This window comes from Mya arenaria, chromosome 8 (assembly GCF_026914265.1).
Source record: "Mya arenaria isolate MELC-2E11 chromosome 8, ASM2691426v1".
Taxonomy (NCBI): Eukaryota; Metazoa; Mollusca; class Bivalvia; order Myida; family Myidae; genus Mya; species Mya arenaria.
In genome coordinates, this window is record NC_069129.1 from 58,213,340 (window position 1) to 58,224,609 (window position 11,270).

At 34.4% G+C, this 11,270-nt stretch overlaps 1 long non-coding RNA gene across 1 annotated transcript; it reads left to right on the top strand.

The window, feature by feature from the left end:
- The first annotated feature begins 1,122 nt into the window (after nt 1-1,122).
- LOC128243668 (uncharacterized) lies at nt 1,123-9,607 on the top strand. The gene is made up of 6 exons (XR_008262876.1): nt 1,123-1,322; nt 2,058-2,201; nt 4,322-4,432; nt 5,447-5,523; nt 6,527-6,627; nt 7,517-9,607. It is a non-coding gene; the product is annotated as an uncharacterized LOC128243668 (long non-coding RNA).
- Nucleotides 9,608-11,270: the final 1,663 nt, after the last annotated feature.

Sequence of the window (11,270 nt, forward strand, 5' to 3'; positions counted from 1 at the left end):
TGTTGTATATTTGTAGTGCAATCAACTAATTTCTATGTTGTTTGTGTATTGTTTTATACGTCATTTCTTTAAACATATACATGTCTAGGCATTTGATCTAGTATATTTTGGTTTTATTGTTACACGGTTATTCATCATTGGGCAGTTATTTGGACGCCCAATGTGCTAGTCGTGAATAATATGTTACGAGGATGTCAAACTCGTATTTATTATTTTGTTTTGACATTGAATAAATGTCCTTTTCACTGACTGTGGTTTATTATTCACGTCTCCCACTTAGTTGAACTTGTCATGGCCAGCCCCTCCTTATTCAGTAGCAATACATAAATAAGGAATGTAAGAGGTCAGATTTCAGATTGTTCATTATTTCTGGAACACTAAATACTTTATTTGATTGTGTACACTGCACTTTCTTGTTAAGCATTCATCCAAATCATTTGGGTAAATATTGGCAGAAAAACTGCTTTTAGATTTATACTGGTCATCAAAACCGGCACTGACAAAACATAAGATGTGTCTAATTAATGTGCGGGAAAGAGGTTTAAAGGTGTCCGCCCACAACGAAATGCTTGCGGGTCACAGTACCCCTTCAAGTAGTTCTTGGAAAAAAATGATTCTCTCAGGTAGCGTTTGATTATGTGTACATTGTATCCTTGTATGTATTTTCAAGTGTACACATGATTTATATAAGGTTTGTACAATTTTAGTTTTATTTAAATTTTAAAATTTTGACATTTTTTTTAAGATTTGCCTGCCCCTGTCTAAACACTTAAATTCTTGGTCTTTGGACTATTGTCTGCAACTTCAAAACACACTTTTTGGAACAGGACACATTTTTCTGATATTTTATCCAGTTTGACTGCAATACAAGTTGTATTTATCAATCAAGTAAAAAATGACATTTATTTTTCCATAATTACCTGGTAGTTATTTGTTAATTTGTTTTAATTCATGGATAGGTTTATTGCGAGTGTCATGGAAAGCTGGAACTTTTCAGTACACAACATGCAAACTGAGAATGAACTGTGTGTGCCGGCTTTGTCCACCCCCCCCCCCCCCCCCCCCCCCCCCCCGGACACGCAATACAATTCGTGTTTAGCTGATCTGTTGGCTGGGATCAGATCATCCATTTGGGGATTTAGATATGTTACCCCAGCCAACAGGCTGCATGTTTAATTTTACTCAATACTAAGCTTTGTTTTAGTGCGAACATCAACATGTTTATCTAATTGCAGTTGCTGCTTGGGACAATAAAGTTAAGTCAGCAACCGTCTACCAGACTGCAAGATTCATCTCTTCCAAAGGATGTCGTACCTTTCCAGGTGGGTGTGCATTGATTGATTGATTTATTGATTGTGAGTTTGTGTAAATGAATAACTGTGAAACCATAACCAAATGTTGGGCTGTAAAGGTGTGTATGTGCATGCTTCACATATTCTCCGTCCTTTTGGCATACTGGACCGTCATCAGACACTCTGCCATGAATGTTAGAGAGTTTAAAGCTATTTCTTATTTTCCTGTGTAACTATATTGATGTTAGATTAAATTTACGCTGCCGTGTTACTGAGTAACAATTTGAAATTGGGCCAAAATCATCAAGCTAGAGCTTTGCATAATCTTTTTCAAACTTCTGCAAGATTTCTGCCCTTGACGATATTTGCTCGCAGCCCCCCTTAAAGTTGCACTTCGTTCAGTATTTGAAAGCTTACGGATACACTTTTTTGTTAATTTGAGATCTTAATGTGGCTACTTCTAAGTAAATAGATGCTCAAAGTAACTAGACGCTCTGGGTGTTCACTGGGTGACAAAGGCTACCCAGTATTGGTTGTTTCTTTTTTCTGAAAAGATGTTTCTAGTGAATTGCCCAGTTGCAGTGGTTTTGACGCCACAGAACCAGCATAGCTCCATGACAGATATATATGTTTTCGTCATTGATGTCAGTACTGCTGTATTGGAGGCCTCACAATTTCTGTGTGGAAATGTCATCTGATACACTCATAACGGCGTATTTCTAGCATAGCTTTCATAAGTGCATGGCCATTCTCTGTCATTTTCAGATACACTGTGTTTTGTGTGGATAAGAAATGCAGAGTGGTACCACCAATCACCTAAGCCACCATTCCCCTAACAGACAATAGGCTCATGGGGACAGTTCCTGCAATTTACAGAAAAGCTCTCAATTGTAGCCCTACGAACTTCAGGTAAGCGATAAATCTGGACTTCAAGATACTCACTGTAAGTTTATACTTCATTTGAACAAAACATAGGGCCAAATTCAGAACAATCACTCTCACTCACACTCAATGAGTTAATCCTCTGTAATCACATAACGGTCGAGATATTTTCGAGTGAAAGGTATATCTGTATTCACAGGTGTGAGTGAGACTCAAGTGTTTTGCATGAGTGGGACATTTGTGAGTGCTCCGCTAGGCCACTTGAACAGCCCTCGAGGATTGGTTGTGAATAGGAATTGAATGAGTGTATGTGAAAAAAGTACATGGCAAGTAGAAAAGATGAAATATATCAAATATTTGGAACAAATAAGGACATGCTCGTTCCCAGACATTATTTAAGAGACCGGGATAATCCATTGAAGTACATGTTCATTCAATAACGTGGCCATCTATAAACAAAACAAATTCAAAAGGATGCGCCTATCATATATTTGTTTTGTTTCGCAATGATCTTGAACCCCCAGCAATGTTGATGTTTGCAATTCACAAATGGCTGCATAGACAGGCAGCTAAAGGTACATGAAGTTAGCATCCTAGCGGCATGAAGTTAACGGCCTAGCGGCGTGAGGTTGACGGACTAGCGGCCTAAATTTGTTATCTATTTCAAGGTTTAATGGAAAATAAGATAAATCGATGTTTTTAGTCGTACATTAGCGGCCTTAAATTGTTTTCTACTTCAGAGCATTTTTATATGAGTTTTCTTCTAAAACAATGCTAAAATAATTGTTTTCCTATGCAAAATACATCACGCTTGAGCGGTCTTGCGGCGTGAACTTGGCGGCCTGGTGGCCTAGCGGCCTAAAAATCCCCAAAACTCAATCCAGCAGCCCATGAAAAGGGGGAAATGCTGATATTCGCTAAAGGATGTTGATTTATGAAAAGGACATTTAATTTATCATTGTTTTAGAAAAGAACGCATATAAAATGCTTTGGAATAGGAAACAATTTTAGGCCGCTAGTCACATGAGGCGGCTAGACCGCCAGGCCGCTAACTTTCATAGCGTGGTAAGGGAATTGATATGTATTTTCCAGCCTACATTCAGCTGGATTATTATTACTATTATTACTATATTATTATTATTATTATTATTATTATTATTATTATTATTATTATCATTTTCATCATCATTATCATCAGCAGCAGCACCACCACCAGCAGCAGCACCACCAATACCAACACCACCATATCATCTTCAACATCATCATTATTATTATTATTATTATTATTATCGTCATCTTCATCCATTTTCCCCTACATTTCTTGAGTTGTTTTTCACTCCGAGGTGTTATTTCCCCATAAGAAGTAGATTCATTCGCTAATTCTGTCCATCTGCTATTTTTTCAACTTCCATTTTTTCAACTTCCATATATTATTTTCAAACGCCCAAGACCGGTTTATGTAGAATACAAAAGCAAGATTATATATGAATACATATTTAAATTACGTGATACAATGGAAAACGGCTATATATTTAAAACAGCAACAACAACGACAACAAAAAACATGCATTTAAACGTATTTTGCAACAGTTATTTACAACCTAAAACGTTTATTTTTATTAACCAATTGTTTTAAAATGTAAATTTCAGTTTCAGAATAACACTTATTATCATTTGTTTGTTGCCATAACTAACAATAAGGTACTCAAATCTCAAATAAACATAATTATGTTTACAATGTATAATGTAAACATCACCATAGTCAAACAGATAATCCGATATGATCATGTAAACATACGTGTATAATTATATACTGTATTGCTCACTTGATGAAGTGGAGTGTTAGCGAGGCGTGTGAATACGAACAGATCACTTGAGTGTCACTCCCCATATTCCACTCAAGTGATCATTTGAGTGTCCCTTACGGGAATGTGGTTGGAGTGTGAGTGAGAGTGGATGTTCTGAATTCGGCCCTTACAATTTAAGCATCAAAATCCAGGTTTAGATCCCAGACCGAACTTTGTCTCCTTCATTAAACTTAATTTCAGATGTTTTATAAGCCACATACATGTTCACTACTTATGACGGATAAGAACTTTCGCAAATTGATTATAAATGCGTTTTCCCAGATTTACACCCTCTTGCAGATACTGCCGATGGTGAAGCTTGGGTGCACCGGGCCGGTTTTCCAGCCGTGTGGAATCAACATCTCCAGCTGAACTGGGGCCGGGAATTATATAAGACTCCTTAGCAGCATGGTGAGCTTTTGCTTATTTATTTCCAGGCTCATATACCCGGCCAGACTTCTGCATTTAAGCTTTCCTGTCGTCATTTTTTTAAATGACGTATCTCAAGTCTTTCAATGAAATCACAACTGTGACACCTTTGGAGACTAGATTTAAATTAAGGAACCATTATGTGTAGAAAGCCTTTTGGGTGATTTAAAATCAAATTAGTCAACAGGATTCTCATGGTTCATGGTTTATAATTGGCCTTGTGGACCTTTCATTCTTTACTTTGGTAACAGCCGCTTAAGTATGTAAGAAGGGGGGGTACAGATGTGATAGTAAACAGTGTTTAATAAGGTATATTTGTTTTTATTTTATCACCATTTTGAAGGTAATGATTTTGTTAAATCAGGGTTAAGTAACAAGTTTAACACAAACACTGTAACATGTTCTTTATTTCAAATAAATCTATAAATTATTTCTGGAGAATTTAATCTGATCTCCATTTCTCAGAAAATGTAGCTGTCTAAGTGCCTATTCCATCAATGAGTATCACTGTCTTTAAATTGCTGTTGCGGTACAGTTTAAATAGCAAAAGTTTTATGGCCCTGCTTGTTTGCAACTTCTCATTCATTTTTGTACAGCGAGAAAAGTAAGGGAATTCTAGAGATTTTCTAGAATTATGGATTATTTTTCTTGAGTTACACAGTACATAAGGAGGAATAAGTGTGTACACAACTCCTCATTTTATTCCTGTTTATTATTTATATATGTAACATAGATGTGTACAAGACTTAGAAACATGACATAAAGGAGCTCACTTTGATAAATTTTCTCAAAACAAGATATCTTTACTGTTAAAGTAAGAACTTTTACTGCATAGTAAGTAATGTCTTCTGCTCATCTTTATGACATCATTACATGGAATGGAAACTTCCCAAGATACATTTCCACATGGCACAGCTCATTTATATATATTGCTGATGGATTGTTTAGAAAGGGACAGTTTTAATTGGACAAAATGTTTTAATCGCCATTTTACAGAGTGCCAGCCAGTCATTGCTGTTCTTGCATTGCTGAGGAGGACAGTCCTGCCAACATAACAGTTTGTTCAATAACAGGTAAAAAACTGGTCTCACTTTACATTTTCAACCACTGCCAGATAATATAATCTTATATAATGATAACTCCTTCTTCACAACTGGTGTTAAATATATAATGATTAAACTAACAATAAAATGGAAATTATGCTCTTTAAACTCAGAACCATTATTGACTGTCAGATGCTACTGGTAAATGAACTGGTCTTGATGTCCTTTTCTTGAGATAATAACTATTTGCATATTACCCCGGTACTACTATTGTACATTCAATAGAAAATCGTCTTGTTTGTATCGTTAAATGGCTTTATAATGTTCCCCACTTCCTGATTCTTGAAAATTACGTGAACAAATGACAATCCTACTACCATTTAAAGTTTGATTAAATTTCGGACAAATGTGTTTGTTTTAATTTGCCTTCTGCTTAAAGTAAGGGTATATATACTGGGCAAGAAGTGCTGAATTTCATCGTGAATGACAGTGATTATCCATAGTTTGAATTTGGTTCGGACATGTTTGACGGGAATTCAAAGACATTTTTTTGTCATCATTTTCGCATACATTGGTTCATTCTAAGATAAAAAATATAACCTTTTTCAAAATGTTCAATCTGTGAGAGTGCAGCTTTAATAGACCTGTAAAGACTTATCGATGTGAAACTAAACTCTCAATCAAACTTTGGTAAAAGATCAAATGCGGGGCTCCGTGTGCGGCATAGACTGTGTTAATTTTTATTTAATATGATGAAGAGCTAGTTAAGTTATCTTTGTTAAAAGTCTTCATTTGAAGCAAAATATGTTTCAATACCCTGTATGAATTTTCTTCACTGGATATTGATTCATAAAAAACATTGCTTCAGGGTGCGGAGCTATATTTTGCTATATGTCTATATGGAAAAATCTTCTCCTCAGAAGCTAACTTTGTTCCCCAATGTGCAAGGCACAATCGGTGAAAATAATTTCAATAAAAGTCACTGATTATTATTATTGTTATTATTATTATTAATAAACTTTTACTATTTCAGGAGACAAACAGAAACACAGGTGCTATACATTCTGATGGAAAAACAAAAGCATCTCCCATCATTTTGGCGTGGCTCAGATCAAGAGGAGAATTTTAAGAAAGGTAATAACTGAGCGACTAAGAACATGCAAGTTGCACTGGTTAGAGTGTAAGACCCATCTCCCTTCAAAAGAATTGATAATCATCACTGTATTAAATCAAGAAATTGAAACGTAAGTGTCTTGTCTTTTGCAGTGTTTTTGAAATATAATATAATTTAAAAAAAACTAAATTATTATTTAATATGATTGTGAATGTGTGATGTTTTTTTCTGATCATTCACTCTCAAAAACCAGATACTAAAAACATATTTGTAGATTTTTTGTTTTACTTGTAAATATAGTTTTAAGGTTGTATTTTAGGCAAAGCCTTTTATTCTGCTCAATACAAACTTAAATATTGTAAGAGTTATGGCCCTTTGTAATTTTTAAACAAATACATTTTTTCATGTTTTTGTAAGCCCATTATTAAGGGACTTTTAATATTTTCACCAGCTGCATTATAAAGTCAGACCAAAAGTGTTCAGTAAGTGTCCAAACAATAACTAAGTTAGAATCCTTTCTCAAATCAAGTGAGCGATATAGGGCCATCTCTTTGTTTGTCTGACTAAAAAACAATAATCAATCTTTGAGTTAAATTGACAAATATTGTTGTAGAATGTTTTGTGAAGACATACAATTGGATTACTTTTGTGTCAATAGGATTAAGGTTTCTGCACATAAAACTAATTTAGAATTGTATTTGGGTCAGTCGGTTCACGTTCAATATTACTTGCAGTATAAGTGGAAGCAGTGACTTAAAATTAATTACCAAACAGTTTCTGCTCAATTGCTTTGAGTTAACATACGAGTTATGAAACTTGGAATACTAGTTCTTGGTGGCATAAATGAAAGACCTTGTTTTGTCACATTGACTTGTAATCAAGCACTAACTTCCTCTAAATTCTCTTCAGGTGATGGTTGGGCACACACAAGAAGACATATATCACAGGCGTCTAGCCATATGAGTAGATAGGAGTGTCACACTCTGCCAAACTTACTTCATCAGACGAGCAGAAAGCTTCTCAAGATCCCGCACTGCACACTAAGACATAGTCTTTGACTACAACAAGGTGATGAAAGTACAGAAAGGTCCAATTGAAATCAATTCTGTGCTGCTGTCATTTCTTCATTCTGGAAGTCGATGGACATGATTTATCATGGCATCAAGTGTGCAGTCTGTCGACTATCAGCAGTCTTGTTCACCAGCTGTGCAACTTGAGCTGGTAGCTTTATTGCTTGAAGCCACTGCATAAGAGGGGGAAGGTGCAGGCTCATCAAAAAGTCTCAAAAGTTGAAACTAGGAAAAGAAGTTTATCAAGAGTGAATCTATTTTGAAAACAATCGTTACAATGATTTGGTTTCCTTTGAAACTTGATACATACTATGAATTGAGATGCTTAAATAAAAAAACGCTATTCAAATATCAGGAAACTGCCTTTTTCATACTAAAGGGTAAATGATGTCGCCATTTCCTGTATGTATTTAAATAAGATATGTCTCCACAATTAATATTTTTAGGGAATTTTTCTCAACCTAATGAATGAGATTAAATTGTACAGCGTTATATGAGCTTAATATGTGTTTTCTCATTCTTTAAAATTGGTGAAAAATTGTCAGAAGATAATTAGACCAGTATCCATTACTGCAATCATACAATCAAATATACAGGGACAAGCCCACTGGGCATATAATATAATTAAACCCTGTTTAGGGGCACGAGGCAAACAGAGTTACTTTCAAACGTTAAAGCTGCACTCTCACACTTTGGATGTTTTGACAACCTTTTTCATTTTATGTCTTGGATTGGAACCATCCAATTTTTGCGAAAAATTAAATCCCAGATTTTTCTATTTAAGTTAAAACATTGATGTTTTTTATGCACTTTTCTTAAACCGTTAGTAACATTAATTTTCGAACGGAAATATGAAATCTGTGATCTGATCTTTTGTCAGCAATCTTTTATCATTGGTTTGCAGATAATTACGCAAAAACTTGCTCATTCGAAGACAAAAAAAGTTGTGGAAACGGTATATCTGTGAGAGTGCAGCTCTAAATGTTTAATTGCTTAAATTACAGGGGTTGGGGCATATTTTTAGTGTTTTTATTGCTTGTTTTTGATTCATACAGTCATACTTTATTCTTCAGGGCACAACTTACAAATAAACAAAACTGGAAAATGGTCATATCAAAAGGTCAAAGATAATGCAAGTTGAACAATCATATTGTTCATGGCTTGTATTTTTGGTATATTTTGTTGCATATGCTATAGAAAAGTTGAAAGTTAAAAATAAATTCATAGTTGAAATGATGGCTTTGAATGGTATTGTCAGATGAGAAACGGCACTATTAAGAAATAGGTATAATGGTACTTTATTTATTTTAATCAATTTTAGATATTATGAAAATTATTATCTTATTTAGTACATGAGACCTTTTAAAGAGTTATTGACAATATAACAATGTGTATATGAAGCTTTAGATCAACACTTAAAGCTGCACTCTTACAGATTGTCAGTTTAGACACAAAATTGTCTCAAAATCGGCTGATTTGGTTATCATTCCTTTAATTCAGTCATATTAGATAATTTACAATAGAACCAATCAAAAATGTTTGGTAAAACTGCCGAAAAGTTAATTTACATTAAATTGTTTGTAATGCTTTTAGTCATTGTTCGTAATGCTTTTTGTCATAAAACATCATTTTTTTAACATGAATATGATGAACTGCAATCTGATCTTTTTTCAGCAGTCTTATATCACTTGGGTCTAGACATTTCTGCAAAAAATACTCCATTTATTGACAAACAATAAAAGAGTACCGGTAGTCAAAACGATCAATCGGTGAGATTGCAGCTTTAAATACACCTTTTAAGACCGCTGTAAAATTCCAATGGTTTGCCTAAGTCTTTAAAGCTAGCATACTGTTTAATTGACAACCATACTTATTGTTTAAAAGTGTTATGATATCTTTGCACAATGTTTTTATATAATTCATTAAAGAAGTCAAAACAAATTTGTTTACCTTGTAATTTGTTATCTGTTATTTAAATGACTCAGACAAAAATGGGAACGTCAGTGCTAGTTCTTTTACTATTAACATCCCATGAAGTTTCTATTGGTGTAGCAGCAAGGAGGTGTTACATTAATTATGCATCATTTAAACCAAATTATACATTCATATGCACATCATACAGGCGTGTAGCCGCCTATACGTGAATACGCGGCTGAATCCACATGATTCTGACAAAAAAAATCAACTAAAGTTGCAGTATGCGAACTTGACTACATGAATCTAAAACTGGTTATTTTCCAGTACTAAATAATGCACATCGGAACGCCCAGAATGCACTAGATTACACCATGGTTTTCAAAATTTTCTGAGGGGGCACGCCCCTGAACCCCCCAGCACATTTATGAATTCACATGAATAGAGGGGTAGCTACGCCCCTGACATAATTGAAACCACAGTGTGGCTAAACAACACTTGAATGTTTATCATACGCAGTGATCTCCCATGGAAATGAAATCGTCAAAGAATCTGAAGGGGCTGTTTATATGGACTAGATTTGAAATGCACCAAGTGTTTAAAAAGTTGATTTCAGTCAAGAAGAGAATCAACCATACCCCACACTTGTTGGAGTAAGATGAAATGTCCACTTTCCGCGAGAAAGAAAATGGTCATTTGATTCAATTGACTATCTTTTTATAAATATGTTGCAATACATAAAATACGTTATTTGTTATAATTGTTTACCCATGTTGAATTTTATTTGGCAAATTTATAAGAGATTTAAATATTAAGAAACTCAGCCGCTAAAGAGGATATGATTATGACATACTTTTTTTAAATCTTTCGAACATGAGTTTTTGAGTGAATATAAGCGAAGCGTTAAGTGTTTTGAAAATGCATCTTTTACTTGGATTTTATAGATTGTTATTACGAAATAAAGTATGGCGAATCAAACGAAGTGTTAAAGCCAAGCTATTGATGGCTGAAACCCTTCAATAAATGTTGATATGTGCTAAAATATAGTCTTTGAAGTCCAAAATTTTGACATGCGTTACTAACCCGATTCAACAAAAGGCTGTTGCACAATCAGTTGATTGACATAATCACGTGATAAACCAATAACTTCCATTAAGGTTAAAATATTCAACACCTTAGTATGAGTCCCTGTGGGCGAGTGGATAAGCGTCCGTTTTTTATTCTATGTGTTATCTGCACCCCCATGTGCTTGCTCCCAACTTGAACAAGATTAATTTTTAATACTTTAATCGGGTTTTTAAAAATGCAATTGAAGTATAAAAGAAAATCAACCTGGTTACTATTATTTCTGCAATTTCAGTACCAAGGAGTAAAATAAATATACATGTAAGTGTTTTCAGATGCATTACGATGAAAAATATGTTTGGTGCCAAAACATGAGAGAGTCTCTTTAAACGGAAAAGTTTTGGCAGTTACTCAGTCAGTCAGATGATGATAAATATAATGCATAGCATCATCCCTCTGGAGTATTAGAACGTTGTATACAGAGTATGTTTTTACTGAACATGCGTCTGTTTATTTTGATGCCATAAAAGGTTTAAATTGTTTAAAGGAACTATAACATTATGAAACAACAAATCTGATTACAGATGTCAGTGGCAGATCCAGGAATTGACTTA